Source organism: Calonectris borealis, chromosome 21 (assembly GCF_964195595.1).
Source record: "Calonectris borealis chromosome 21, bCalBor7.hap1.2, whole genome shotgun sequence".
Classification (NCBI taxonomy): Eukaryota; Metazoa; Chordata; class Aves; order Procellariiformes; family Procellariidae; genus Calonectris; species Calonectris borealis.
The window spans coordinates 716,904-732,447 of record NC_134332.1 but is presented as its reverse complement, the minus strand read 5'-3'; the positions used below and the strand labels follow the sequence as shown (position 1 = coordinate 732,447).

At 48.6% G+C, this 15,544-nt stretch overlaps 1 protein-coding gene across 6 annotated transcripts in view; it reads left to right on the top strand.

Moving 5' to 3' along the window:
- The window catches only part of EXD3 (exonuclease 3'-5' domain containing 3), a 295,665-nt gene that overhangs the window by 161,134 nt on the left and 118,987 nt on the right, over nucleotides 1-15,544 (top strand). The gene's annotated exons all lie outside the window — the stretch shown is intronic.

Below are 15,544 nucleotides of genomic sequence, written 5' to 3'. Positions count from 1 at the left end.
TGCAGATTGGATCGACATGGTACGGGTTGATCTTACTTCAGGATAAATGTATGTATTTAAGATAGTGCGTTCAGTCTTGTGGTTTTATTGTTCCGAGAACAGATTGCAGTTGTTATATAGTGGCACGCTGGCTTCTTTGCTATTTTAAAAAAACCTTTAAAAAACCTTGTGGATTCTCCAATTCCCTGAGATCCCATAAAATAGTAGTGTTCTTCCTGATGGTTGTTGAAATACCCCAAGAATAAGCACACACAAAAAAACATGCTGCAGAAAACTCTGTGATATCTGTAATAAATGCAGGAGACTGTGCAGCATACGGTATAAAACTGACCCCTTGCCCATGATCTGGAGTCTGGAACTGTTTAACTATATGGCTTTTTAGTACGTGCTGTCTTAGTTTACACTATAAATAGGGGTAATCAATCTGGCTAGGAATATATACTAAGCGTTCTCTTACTTCCAGGAGAAATGCCTTCCCTGTAAATTGTGGTGGTGGAACAGCTGCATGTTTTATACCGCTAGGCATGGGAAGATGCTATTATTTGTCAAACTGCTCTGTGTTCTGAATCATATATTTACCTACATTTAAGGCTTTGGCATTTTGCAGCTGATTTTGTTCAGCTGTGCTCTACAGACTGTACAAGTTTCACTAATACGTTGCTGTGGCTCTCGAGGAGAATCCAAGCTCTTTTAGCTGCACATGTCCAGCAGACGCAGGGGAGCTCGGCTCTGCAGCTCTCGCAGGTCCGGGTGCGAGGGGGCGGGCGGTGGGCAGCAGGTTGAGGAGGATCATGCTGCATGACTGCAGAGTATTGACTGCCCGCGTGAAAAATGGCAAATTTCTGCTTTTAAGAGGGTGCTCTGGGGCCACTGTGGCCAGCAGAGACCTCAGCACTTCATTTGTAAGTTCTTTCTAAAACGTCCTGATTCTCTGCAAACCTAATTGGGCTTAATTAGGATGGAAGCTAGATCCTTAAACTGCTGAGCGCTGCCTTCCATACTGCCTGTCCCGGTCTTTAACCTGGTTACAGACCTCAGGGCTTGCAAACCGCTTTGAGGTCTGTCACCTCCTTGCAGAAATGTGCATTGCTAATGGGTGGCCGAGGGTTTCGGCTGTCCCTGTGGCAGGGGAGCGCTGATGGCACGCAAGCTGGGGCCTCCCGAAACACCCAAGTGCTGCTGCGTACGCGCTCAGCAGAAGGAGGCGGCCGGGTAATACTGATCCGTAACCCGGGCCACTCTCCGTCCTCGCCTTCGTGGAGCGCAGCCGGACGGTGTCTGAACGGGACCGGCAGCGGAGGAGAGCCCTGCTGTGCTTGCCAGAGCGCTGGAGGTGGGTTATCGGCTGCGATCATCCCCTGCAGATAAGCATCTTCTGCGTGTCGCAGGAAGCAATGTGGCATCCTGCCTGACTCTCGCTGTCTCGTGGAGCAAGGGCTTGTTTTGTCTCTTGGGCTTGTATTCTGTAAATGATTTGAGTCAATATGTCAGCAAATATTGTTGCTGTAACAATTAATGCGTGTAGTGCAGAGCACATGGTAAAAATAGGTACCAATTCAATGTTGTACCCCAGATTGCTGTAAAATATGTTTCCTCTGTCAGCTCCCTCGGCAGGGATGGACGGTCTCTCTTTTGCAGATATAAAGAATGGGCTTGCTTTGTAACCCTGCCAAAATACTGCCTTTTTCTGTTAAAACAATGGCAAATGCCGGTTACCTCTGTCCGACTTAGAGCAGCGAGTGCACAGAGAATTTCACCCATGGGCTTCTCGGCATTTCTGCTTTCAGTTGTGCTGGGATTCGACTTGGTTGCTCTGGTTAAAGGCTCCAGAAATGGAGGCTGCTGCTGGCTCCATCGGTTATGGCCTTCCAAGTATGATCTTCCTGTTGCATGTGTCTCTCAAGTGCTGCATCTTAAGGACTCTGTGATGGTCATGGAGAAGCTTTCGCCAGGCGTGGTGTTGCCTTCACTGAGGAACATTTTAGGGGGGCTGAGTGAAAATAAGATGAATTCTGTCTTCTGGTGACATGTAAACCCTCCCCATACATTTCCTAGCCTTAAAATCTTTGAAATAAACCCCTTCCCTCTGTTTGAAATGCAAATGTCTTTTGTCTGTCACCTCTGCACACATTTGAGTATCTTGTATACAGCTTTTCTTCTTTTCAGATATCCAAAAGTAGCACCTTCAGAAAGGGGAGATGTGAAATGCATGCTGGAAGGTGTTCTTACGTGATAAATTCAGCACATCGGTCCCTTACACTAGTCAGGAGGATCTTTGTGGAGTTGTCAGGGGCTGTTGTGAGCAGCCTTAGGGTCAGCTACCAAACTGGCTTGAGTGGAAGATCAGTGATCCTCTGCTCTTGACAACTTGGAGGATCGAACACAGAGCTTGCATTTAAGAAAGAAAAAAACAAATCCTGCTAAAGAAGGTGACCTGATGGATGGCTACATTTACGGATACGAACATCTGACAGCTAGGTGGTTTTATAGGGGGGTTGAAGTTTGGCTTCTCTCACAGGTCTGTCCATTCAAGGAGGAGGTTATCTCTGACCCATCCTGGCGCCGCAGCCACCCTCGCTCAGACGTGGTGTCCGTGGATGGGGCATGCCTGCCTGCTTTGACACTCGCTTATGGCCTGGTAGGACAGCAGGGGGACATGAACTCCATTCCAGTCTCGTAAAGAAACACTTGAAAATGGACATGACTTGGCAGATATTACCTGGATGGCTGACTTTGTCTTTTTCCATCTTGCTTTTCTGCGCCGTCTCATTGAAGGTCCATTGAAGCAGGTGTAGACTGCACCTACTGACCTGGCAGGGTGCGCAACGCCTCTTCATTTACTGCTCTCTTTCTCGGTGAGTTCGAGGTAGCCAGGACATTTTGCTTCCTTTGGCTAAGGTATGGTGTCTGGCCTAGCTGACGTCTTGTCAGTGAAAAAACACTTGTGTCGAAGAAGATAAATTCAGAGAAGGGGCTGGCAGCCTTTGTTTGTCAGTAATGCCGCTCTGCGCAGCACTGACAGGGTGAAATTACGGTTTGAATGGTGATAAACTGAGGAGATAAACAGTGCAAGTTGTTAGCTTTAAATCTTTATATCGCAAGTGTTTGTCACGACGGTTTGAAGGGAAAACTATGTTCAGTGTTGTATGGGATCGCCGATAAATTACTCCTGTTACAGAAGACCCTTGTCGTTAAAGGTTTATAACTCTGCTGTAAAATCCTTGCTGGTTTGAGGCTCTGCAGACAGATTTGGAGCCAGGAGGGCCTGTCTGTCTTCGGAAAAGCTGAGTTGTGCTTTACTTGAAACTGCTGCTCAGCTCAATTTTGAGTCCGAAGCTTTGCTCTTGTACAAGGGAGGGAGTGGGCTGGGGGACCTGGGTCCTGCGGTGTGGCTGTGCCACCTCCTTGCCTCCCTTGGGCCTCTCTTTCCTTTCCCACCCTCTGTTTGACTTGACCCTTTAGCCTTTAAGCTGTCTGGAGCAGGAACCTTGTTTGAGCAATACCTAACGCAATGGGAGGCTGATCCCAGGTGAGGTTTCAAGGCTTTCCTGCAAGGAAAAATGATTGCAATTATAACCCCTGCAAAAATAAATGTGCACGGAAAAAAAAATCTCAGGCTCCAGCTGCAGTTTCTGCAACTGAACAGCCCTGCATTTATTATAGGATTATCTGCAAATTCAAATACGTTGTCTCTTTCACTTCACTGAATGCTCTGATCCTAAATAAGCAAATTACATCACCTATTCTGGTGTCCTGTTTAACTTATGACCTCAGCCTGAGCGCTGCAGGATGTGAGAGATAGCTGCTTTATTTCATTGTCTGGAGATCTGATATCTTTTTTTTCCCCCCCCTTCCCTGCTCTTTCAGTTTCAAAGCTGCTCACCCCAGCCTTTTAGAAAGGTGTTAGCATGGGATTAGGAGTAGGCGGGGAGGAGGGGGGGAGGAAGAGAGGAAACCACCATTTTTTTGAAATTAGGTGCAAAAGTGTTCTAACAGTTGCAGCAAATGTTTCTGGTTTTTTGTGGTTAAGGTAACGAATTTCGTTGCTGCGAAGCTCATCATGTGCAAGCTGATTTACGCAGAGGGAGCCCAGTATGGAGCAATCCATTTAGCAGGGACAAAGAAAAAGGCCTTATGATTAGATGAAAAACCCTGTGCTTGGGGCACTTTGCGAGAACCTTTGAAGCCAGCCTGGGAACTCTGGCAATATTAGTCGATAATTAGTAATATAGATCCCTCAAGCTGTCGTTTAGGTTGAAAATGTGCATGTCTCTCATGAGCCTCTGTCACACCAATCTGATCAGCAGGCTTTTTTGTTCCTTTTATGTGGGTTGCTCTGTCGGTCCAGATGATGATGAGAACTGCCAGACATCATCTTTCTCACTAACTTGTGAGCCGAGCAGCTATCTCCCTGCTCTAGCGTGTCATGGAAGTGGGACCAGGGCAATTTTGTTTTGTGGTCACCTTTCCTAGCCTGAGCAACAGACATTTTATTCTTTTAAATGTACCGGTTGTCCTTCCCCATGCGCAGCGAAAAACCAGTAGAATTTAAAGGCTGCGTATTTCGTCAAATGTTTCTGCCCCAGCAGACAGTGAGGGATTTGTCTCAGGAGTTGCTTAGGACAAAAAGCATCTGCAACTGAAATGGGACTGAGGCGATCATCAAAGAATTTCGAAAATGTCAGTTCTCGGAGCCCACGTTTCAGCTTTTGAGATGCCTTCCACTGACGTAACATCATGTCCCTATTTACTTCTTTTCAGCCCTGAAATCTCTTTGGAAAGGGCCGTGTCACCGTCTAAATGAAGAATTAAGAAGGGTCATGTGCGCTGGATTTTGTCAGCTTGGGAATGCTGAGAAAGAGAATATCGTTTTGAAACCCTCTGTGGTTTAATAAAAGGTTCATCCATAGGATGCAATTTGTCAGCGCCTACAGGTCAGGAAAACCTGTGATTAACAGCATCTGTGGTTTCCCCAGATGTGTGAGTTAGCTGCTTACTCCTCACCAGCCCTTCACCCAAACCGAAAACTCAGCCCTGTGCCTACCCACTACGTAGGCTGTGATTTCTTGCTTCAGAGTGCGATTGTTCAACACAAAGGGTAAGGCCCTCTTAATCTTTTTGTTTATCCTGGGCTTGGCAATTTAGATGTAATCTGCAACTTGTGCTGCTGAGACTCTGGCCAGGAAGCACAGCTGGCATTATTCTGCCTCTGCAGACATTGTTGAGGGAGCGAATTGACCTCCAAAGGTACTCGTCCCAGGACTGTCTGAATGTGAGCATTCAGTCGTGAATGCACCTAGCCCTGGCGCAGCAGCGTTTCATTCAGAGGGATGTAGCTCTTTTCATTTGGAGTGGCTCTACACGACGGTCGTTAAATAGCTCAGGGTTTGGGATAATTTGTCGTGGCAAATTGTGCTCCCTTCGAGTCTCCAGTTGAGATTTTGATTTGCTGATCTCTAAGGCTTAATAAACCGCAGTGAGAGCTCATAGCGAGTGGTCACCGTTACGTGCAGGGACATGGGGCACACGGAAGCAGCGTGCCTCGTCGGGACCTGAGCGAGCCCCAACCCGCAGGTGCAGGGCAGCAGGGTGGGCAGCATGCAGCCCGTGCTGGCTCCACCATGCGATACGCGAGCGCGTACAGCACCAATCCTGTAAAATTCCCAGCTTGTAACTTGCTTAGCACTGCACTGTGTCCATGTAAAGCCCAGAGCCCCCCAAAAAAAGGGCTAGACCGGGCCTAATTCTCACCAGCGAGCCCGGACAGTGCTGCCTGGTTCCCACAGACTGTACACTTCCCTGCCAAGATTTCAGTATCTTCAGAAATTCAGTGGAGCATGAAGGTCACAGCAAGGGAAGAATGACAGCCTGAGACTTTTTTTCCCCCTTTCACCAGCTCGGAGCAGACTGTTGTCTCTCTAGCATGTTGACTGTTTTCATAGGGTTAGCGTGAAGTTTATGTTTTACACAGACCCGTGGAAGTCAGATACAGGAATGCAGCAGATCAGCTGTGTTTCTTCAAGGAAGACGGTCTCAAGTTGCAGACTTTCTTTCTCAGTGTCTGCAAAAGCTTGATTTCCAGTGAAATTTCCTTTACAGATCTTTGTCTTTAGGTTCTTTTTGTGGACGTATGTGAGAGACTACCCGAGGTTTCGGTTTGTGTATTTATTTCCTTTCTCTTATTTTCACTTGCAAAGCTGCAGGCGAATATTAAACTTCAGGAGGGGAAAAAGCTGTTAATTTTTCACGGTGTTATGTATTACAGTGCTCAAAATGATGATGCCAAATGAGCCATTAGAGGTCAAACCTCAGCTGACAGCAAATGTTTTCTTTTGAGGAAGTCATCCTTGTTCCTGGGAACCAGTTTTGTTCTCCTGTGCTAAATGCAAGAAAGGTATGAATGTGTGTTTTTTCCTGGAGGGCAACACTAGCTGGAAAAATGCTGGTTTTAGCCAGTGGAAACAGCACAAGCAAACAACGATTGGCAGTGAAAACAGCGCTTGTATTTAGACTAGCATAGAAAAGAAGACACAATGTAGTGCAGAGTAAATGTCCTTTTATACAGTTCTGTACAAGGCTTTTTCTTCCTCTCGTGGGTTTGGACAGATCGTGAAGTGCATTGGTCAGCAGTGATGCTGGTGCACTGGGAGAAAGTAATGAAAGGTCAGTGGGTGACGGTGATGGAGTGACTGTAAGGAAAGCGAAGAACTCTCTGGAGAAGGCAGTGACACAGCTATAACTCCCATGTGTCCCAAAGAAACCGTCCCCATGTTTTCTCTCAAATGTCATGAGAAAACAAGAGATTTGTAGCCAATTTAAGTTCTGTTGGTTTCCAGTCCCCTGTGCCTCCTGAGGTCAGAGTTCAGTGTATTGAGTGTGTCAAGAAGTCAAAATTCCCATGTTTTATACACTGTGGAGTTTCTCCTCCTTTTTGACATCGGTGCCCTTATAATGCTCTTTGTTTGTATGTCATGGTAAGGTTGGGATGTCCAACTCCTGGTGTTTGAATGGCTGTATATTTATACTGGTGGGTTCTCAGGATGATAATCCTACATATAAACCAGCAATACAATCAGTGGGTCTCGTTATTTGAGAGACCTTGTACATTAAAAGTTAAATAATGTCAAAGTTCTTGTTTTCACAATGGAGTGACCAGCTTCATTAGTAGATCAGCGGAAGTGAATTGATTTTAACCCGTCCAGAAGTTAGTGTCACCCATCCAGAATGCCTCCAGGCCTTTATTTTCCCTTCATAGATCAAGGTGATTGAATAGTGTCGGAAAGGAGCCTTTCTTCTGAACAGTTTGATGTGGGCTGTCTTGTTGCACAGGTAGTATCACGGCAATGTTTTCCCAAATCCTGTGGAGAATCCTGCACAAAACCCTTGTCCTGTTGTTGCAAATGCAGTTAAATCCTGCTACGTGCTTCATGGGGAATGAAGAGTTTTGCAGTCATCCAAGATTTGCAGTGTTTGCCTGGGCAGCTGTTAATACCGGCAGCAGACCTTTGTTCCTTCAGAAGAACGTCTGATCTCTAGGCATTTTTAAAGCTTTCGTTTGAGTCAGCGTTATACACTGAGCTACACATACTTGGCTTCGTTGTAGAATTTGCCAGATATGTAATTGCTCGACAGCATTTATCTGAAGACCTTTAGGCATTAAACTGTGTAACTTCCTATTGGCATAAAATGAACGGTATCTGTTATTCATAGTATTAATTGCACGAGATGACACCCTACACCAAAACTGTACGTCTGTGGACCCCTGTGGGATATGATACTTGATTTCCTTCTTCATCTACTCCTGCGAAGGCATTTTCAGCTAGAAGCAGCTAATGATGAAGATGGTAAGCAACATATGTAGGGTTTGGGCTTTTCAAGAAGACCTTGTCCCCAAAAGGTGCACGTGGTCTAAACTACTTACTTGATGTAAGAAGAAACCATTTTGTGTTTGTGTAAACCCCTTCATCCAAGGATGATGAAGTGTTTCAGAAAGAGAGACAGGTAAAGTAGTATCCTGAAAAGAGAAACAGAAAGCTTTTAAATGAATTTCTCAATTCATACGTTGTGTCAGTCTTGAAGATGATATTTTGCAGTTATCTTGATGAACAGCTATCTTGTGTGCTGTAAGCCCAAGGTAGGATTTTGCTGAGCTAGGCATGGATGCTGTCATTGAATCAGTCATTTATAAGAGGCTCAGGATAAATTTTTCTCTCCCATCCCCCAAGAAGGCAATAGAAATCCCTTGGTAGCAGGAAGGTTTTATAGTGAGCTTATTTGAGAGTGTGCTAATCTGGAACAAAGTCTCCGACAGCACAAGCTTTTTTCTTCCAGAGGGCAGCCAAGTACCCTCCGGTTTCCCGACACCAGGAGTGATAGCTTAGAGGGAGAATGACAGCGTAGGAGTTTTGGCAACGGTGGAAAACGTAACATTCGGGGCATGCTTCTTGTGAGTCATTATGTTTTCTCTGGACAAGTGGATTTAGGTGATTTACCTGTCTTAATTCAAGATACACAGTCTGAGTTGATCATCCTTTTATTGAGGGAAGTGCTGGGGGAAGGTGCAGGTGAAAGCCTGTTTTTCTCTCATTCCCAGTATCTTCTCTGTTCCCACCCCCCACCTCGGCTTTTCTCTTGGTGGTGGCTGGCAGAGCTGCTCCCTACTGAGGCATTTTAGTGAAGCAGGAGGATATCATATGTTTAAGGTGAGCCCAACCAGGCTTATTTTCCTAACTGCCCCTTCTAATGGCTGTGGTTACAATCAGGGACTCCAGCCTAAGGCTGTCTCGCAGCCAGGAGGGTGGCCCAGCACCCTTTGTCCCCTGCACACTTCTCCCTCCCTCATGCTTGGGGAGGGGGCACATGGGGAGCCAGAGGTAGAGACTGAGCCGGCTGAAATGGGAGTTCCCATTTGCAGCTGCATCAGTGCTTTGTGGCACAAGGGACTGCAGGAGCCAGTTGGGTCTCGGCTGTACCGATGGCATGGACCGCTCCACCTCTGGTAGCCTCATGGACCCCTCTGCTCCACCTCTGGCAGCCTCATGGACCCCTCCGCTCCACCTCTGGCAGCCTCATGGACCCCTCCGCTCCACCTCCGGCAGCCTCATGGACCCCTCTGCTCCACCTCTGGCAGCCTCATGGACCCCTCCGCTCCACCTCTGGCAGCCTCATGGACCCCTCCGCTCCACCTCTGGCAGCCCGATCCCGGGGCAGTGTCCCTGCCTGGAGCCTGGGGCATGGCAGTGGGTATGGGTGTCCTGCAGAGGTGTGGGCAGAGCACTGATCTCTGCAGCTGTTAGGGTTTTAATTTGACTGTCTAATTTCATGGACTCTAAAGAAGGGGAGCTCACTGAGCTGGGTCCTGCGGGAGGAAACGAGCTGGTGGTTGGAGAGGAGGAGTTGGAGACGGAGGAGTCAGAGGAGGAACAGGGTTCCATCCAGACAAGGTCATGTGAATGGCTGTTTGGTGACGGGATGGCGTGATCGACGTGCGAGGATATAGGTCACTGGGGAGTCAGCCTGAAAGCTGAAGCCTCTCAAAATGTGTGGGACATTATGGAAAAGAAAGTCAAAAAGACATCAAGTAAAGCCAGACAGCTCCTTGCGCAGCAGCCTGCCCCACAGCTCTGGCTGCCGTGCTTCCCTTGGCCTGTTTTTGCCCGCTCCAGCCTCTGGCCACATAAACGAGTTGGGCACTAAAAAGCTGTTCGCGCTTCTTTGTGTGCAGACACTGGCCTGAGCCGAAGGGTTGAGCCTTCGCTCCCAGGAGCAAAGCCACCTCGCAGCGGGGACCAGCCCTTCTTCGCCCTGACGAGCCTTTGCTCTGGCTGCCTTCTGCCGTCGGGCCGTTCCTCCCCTGAGCGGGGCCTTCCCTGGATCAGCGGCATTAGTGGCATTTACTGGAGGGCTCAGATTACCCCAGTGAAAATAATCGGTTATGCAAAGTTACGCTGTTTAGATTGGGTTTCTTCTGTGTGGCCGGTGAGGTGTGAAAGTCAATCTGCTCTGCAAACCCTGAGGGCACTTTCTCTGTGCTGGCTCGGTGTGATAGCTGTGGGGTTTGGCCCTGGGGGGAAAAGCTGGCCTGGGTTCAGTTCAAAGGGACACAAACCACAGGTGGTTGTGGTGGAACTGAGCTCCTGAGCATCACAGCGCTCCTAAATCTGGCCGGGGCTGAGCGAGCCCGGCCTGGCAAAGCAAACGGGTCGCCCGAGAGGAGGGTGCGAGGTTTGGGTCTTGCGGGGGTTGCGGAGCCCTTCGGTCGTCTCAGCCAGGAGAATGCTGTGAGGGCAGGCCATGGCTTCGGCTGAATATTCTTGTTTACAGTTATATCGGTGCACTTCGCTTCTCAGGCTCATCATCAATGTGGCTCAATCCATGCAGTAAACAACAGTGTAATTAGTAAATTCTCATGGTTAGGAGAAGGACTTGCTGTAGCAGGAGTGTTTCATGGTATCCATCTTATACTTTTTTCATGGTTGTCTTCCTTTTCTCCCTGATAGAACCACAGATGTGGAGTTTCAATGCAGAAAAGTCCCTGTGGACCAGCCGTCCCCGACTCTTCCTGCCTGCTGGCCGTGGTTTCCGTGTCATTCCCGCACGGAGACACAGGGGCTCACTCCCAGTTTGAGCTGGCATGTCACCCAGTGGGGAGGCTGCGGGTGACCAAGGGTTCAGGCTGAAACCCTGAACTAACTGCCAGCATGGCACTAGACCGGCTGGCTGTGAGATCAGAGAATGGCACGTAGTAGCCGTCGTAAGGGGCTTGCTGGCTGCTTATTGCTCCCAAGGTGATCAGCACGAGGGATGGTCCAAGGGCTGCTGTCTTGGCCAGGTAATGCAAAACGGACATAATGGGAGCGGCACTGAAAAGCAGCACATGCATATTTAAATCAGCGTCAATTTATGCTGTCGCTGCTCTGTGACTTACCGCAGTATCATTCATATTCAGCTTTAATGCCAAAAACAATACTCAGCTGCTTTCTTACTTCTTAATGAAAAATACGTCTTTAGGGTTTCTTTGAAGTCCCCACCCCTGAAAATCCCCACTATATTGTCATCATTGTTACTGTTAACAGCCCCTGCCAGTACTGGGAGCCTTTCCTGACAGATAGCTCTGCAGGGGCTTTGTCTGACGCTGCAATTCAGCCTTATACTATAGACAGTTTTAAATGGCTAATGACGGGCCTCCCAGGGGATTTCTGCCAAACTCTCAAAGACCTCCCAGGTTTAAAAGTGGCAGGGTGTCCTTTTCCTGGGGCCAGCCGCAGGAGGAATGCACACAGTCAGATTCTCCTACCTAAGCTGCATCAGCCTAGTTATTTTTTCAGTTGCAAAGACTCATCCATGCGTATATAGCCGGTTGCTTAGCAGAAAAGAGATAGCTGTGTCAGTAGAGGACATGGAATAAATGGAGGAAAAAGGTTAGGTGGAAAGTATCCCCACTAGTTTGAGGTATTATTGCATTTTAACATTGAAAATATCCTTTTTGAAAGTTGTAGAAAAATATGAAAGGCTTTGAAAAATTAAGGCAGGGTCTGTATCAGAGGTACAACAAGATTCATTCTTCTCCAGTGTGTAGTGATGGTACAGTGGTATTTCTGGGATACAAATAGGAACGTGAGTGATGTCTAAATGAACTGGGCTCCTGCGTGCCATTTTCAGAGGAGAGGCAGAAAAACACTTGAGGATCATTGAGGGTCTGTTGGAAATGGGACACCGACGCTTATGCCATGATTTCGTGAGAGTTTTAAGTCAGTGTAGGCGGATGCTGCTGCCAGATGAAGCCGTGCCTCTCCTTTCACCTCTCCCCTACCCCAGTGCCTCTCTAAGCCTCCCTTGTCCCAACACAAGTGCTTGTTTAACTGCAGGGTCGCTGGATCAGGGAACTGATCCCAGTTGAAACAGACCTGTCAAAACCAGATGGTTAATTTTAACCCAGCTCAGTTCCCCAGTCTGGTTTGCTCTGCAGCTGCCCAGATGTGTGTCCGTGCGGGAGGGGGGCGGGAGGACTCTGCCTCCGCTGTGTCAGCACGGGCTTACGCTGGCCAAAGCTCTTGCAAGCCCACAGCTGAAAGAGCTCAGGCCGGTGCTTCGACAGCCCTTGTCTGTTCAGTCCTAGCCGAATTAAGAGAATTCGGCTGGTGCCGCACAGCGTGCCAGGGAGGGGCTCACGGGGAGGGTGGCCTCTCCTCCGTGGCTGCCCGGTCTCGGCTCAGGAGATGAAGCCTCAGCCTGTCTCAGCTCTACCCTGTTAATATCCATTAATTTTGGACCCTCCTGGCAGTTCAAAGTCTGTTTTGGTTTGAATTCAGCTTTATAAGTGAAGTGCAGAGTCAGGTGGGCACTTATTCCCGTGTAAACAGAAACCTTACCATTTTGATCAGCTTGTAGCTGCTGTGCACCTCGCCACAGTTTTGCATCGTGGCTGAATACAGTTCACAGCCTCTGAGCGCGTTTCTCAATTTATTCATAGTGAAAAGGGCTCTTCTCGGTGATTAGCAAATGAATTTCCCAAAGAATATGTAAGAACTGGTTCATTGCTTGCGCTTGTGCTACCGAATGCAACTAAATCTTTCCTTCTGCTAAAGGAATCAAAATTAATACATTCTCTTCTGTATTAAAATAATTTCTTTTTTTTGTATTGAGGGGAAAACTGCCATCTCTCAAAGTGATGCTGTGCCTTTAACTGGGCTACTGTTGTACTGAGTAGTTGAAGCTTCATTTAGCCTGAATGAAAAACTTGATGCATGTTGCTGAAGAGAGGAAACGGGTGGTGGATGATTTACTTGGAATGCCCTACAGCAACGAGGTTATAAATGAAGAGGGGAAACACCAAGAGCACTGAGATCTGAACCAGAGGAAATGCACGAAGCCTTGAAGTGACCTTATGTAAATTCCTAATGATGAGACTTAATTGAGCTCATTTTTTCCAGGGGTTGTAAAGATCAAAATAACAACAGCCTTGAAATGCAAAAGTCTCTAGATAACGCATATGAATGTATGGTAGCATACAGCCGAAAACTGCCTCAGGTTTGTGTGACCAGCTTGCCCAGCAGCTGGACACTGGACCCCGTCTGGCTCTGGGAGAGCCGCTTGTGAAACGAGCCCGTGTCCTCGGCCCGAGTGCCCCATTGCACAGACACGGAAATCCCAGTGAGGAGAAACAGAGCAGCTCTCGAGGGGTCGCCGGGCTGTGCCCTTCTCGCCAAGGCTGGTTCCCGACGTGAAATAATGTGGGCATGTGTTCAGTGTGACAGTGTCGGAAAATGATACGGAGACTGTCAAGACCAAATTCCAGTGCTGTTCCTGGAGCTTGAGATTTTTTCCTCCGTGCTTGCGTTCGGCTCTAGGATTCATTCTCCTCTTTCGTATTAATGTGGCAACATGAAGAAGTATTGATCTGGGGAGAAGAAGCAAGTGGTCACTGCTGTGAAAAATACTTATCATTGATTCTGGTGCCTAAATTATCTGGCTGGTGTTTTCCAAGGACTTGCAGTTAGGTACCCGCATGCTCTGAATGTCTGTGAAACACCAGCTGCCAAAGTCTCCCAAGTTTCATTCAAAATACCAGATTAATTGATTTATTTAGATTCATAAACAGCAGTAGAGAGCAGGAGGCTCTGACCCAGTGAGAAACTGCGGATATGGCTGTGAACAGCAGGCTAATGAAGATGAAAAACCTGCCCTGTCCAGAGTAATCCAAACACAGTCTTACATATGAGTCTGTTGGCCCAAGTGCAGCTGTTTGTCTTTTCAGTAATCTGAAGCCGGAGCAGTACCCTGAGAAGCAAAGGGGACAGTGACTGTTTGTACGTAGCGGAGGTCAGTTGTGCTGCTGCCTAAACCGACCAGCTTCCCGCGGCGGAGGTGAACTCGGTGGCACGGTGGTGCCACCGCGGCTCCGGGGACGTGCTCCCGCGGGCACAGCCCAGCTTCCCGGCTCCGTCGGACCCAAAGAGAGCCAGAAACTCGACGTCTTCCCTTCGGAGGGAAGCTGGAAAATCTTCTCTGTATTTAAAGTTCCCATGGCTGCAGTTTGAATTTGGCACACAGTTGGCCACCGGGTTATCTGAGGTCATGTACTCAAATAGTTGTAGATAAAACAAGGGCCTGTTTGGATTGGAAATCTCCAGAGGGCTTTTCCTTTGCGCGCGGGTAATGATATTGCAAGAGGACATGAGCCAAAATAAAGATTCGGCTCCGTATGCAGTAGCTCAGTAAAATAAAATGAGCAATGGAAAAAAAAAGAAGAAAAAAAAGGACTGTTTTCATTACGTTATTTTCTGAACTGGCTGTTGAGATGGAGGAATTGCAGCCAAGGAGAGGGAGTCCTGCAGCGAGGCGCCATCCAGGACTGGGCTCGCCGCGCCGCTCTTCCAGGAAACTCCCTGTAGCTGCAGAAAGCCGCCACTTCTCCGCCGTGCTTACCTGCCCGCGGGCTCCGCCGGTGCACCCACTGCGGTGCAGGTCCCCGCGCCGCAGAGCCGGCGGCGGGGCGCAGGGGACGCTGCCGTGTGGCTTCCCCGGCTGCAGCCCCGGCCGCCTCCAGCCTCGTAGCTCCTGCTCCTCTGCTGAAGAGGTTTGTTTCCAAAAGTCCCTACCAGTTGGGGCAGTTATAAAGAGGGAGAAGTTAATGGGTTTTGGAAGTTAAAGAGGGAATAAGATTCTGTCGGGCTCTTTCACAGGCCCTTGGGCTTTTATGGGAAACTATTTACTCACCGCTTAATGGAAGACTGCAGAGCAGAGCACATTTGGACAAGAAATGTGATTCAGTACTTTTCCAAGCTGCCATTAGAGAAAAGCGTATGCTTGTAACAACGGCTCTCTTCCTTGCTCGCTGCCTGCTACAACGATCTTCATGGCTTGACAGCCTGTTGTTATGAAAATAGTTGAAATGCGAAAGCAAAATGACGAAGTTGAGAAGAAAATTAGGCCTTTGCGGGCTTTCTGTCTTCCTGCGATGCACCCGGATGCTGTAGTGATAGATGCTGCTATAAAAGCATCTCCCAACAGGTAGTGAGAAAGTAAAGACGAGACAGGAATGAGGAGGAAAAGCCAGAGGGAAAGGTGTTTACCACAGTTCACAGCGGGCTGTGGCTCAGGGCACTGGGGAAACTGAAACGGGATTTTCCTCTTGGTGCTGTGACGTCCTGCCCGTGGGCCTGATGAAAGCACACGTGGGCTGCGGTGGGGTGGCCGGTATCAGCTTTGCTGGCCTGCAGGTGCCCGCTCTGTCAGGAGCCGGGGCTGCTGTGCATCGGGGAGCAGCTCCATGTCTTGCCCAGTCCCCATTGCTCGTGCTCTCAGCTCCCGCAGAGGGGTGCAGTACAAGGAATCCCCCTGCCTGCACTTGAAATCCCTATGGAGTGCGGTTGGGCAAGTCCTGCCGAGCTGCCGCGTTGCAGACGTGCATTTCAGGTGACATTGCGATGGGCGGCACGTAGGCAGTGCCACCTCCGGGCTCTCGGTGGGAGCAGGCTGGTCCCAAGTGGGGGGTTGCTGTTTGAGAAGAGAGCATGTCCCACACCACGCAGGGTCACCGAGG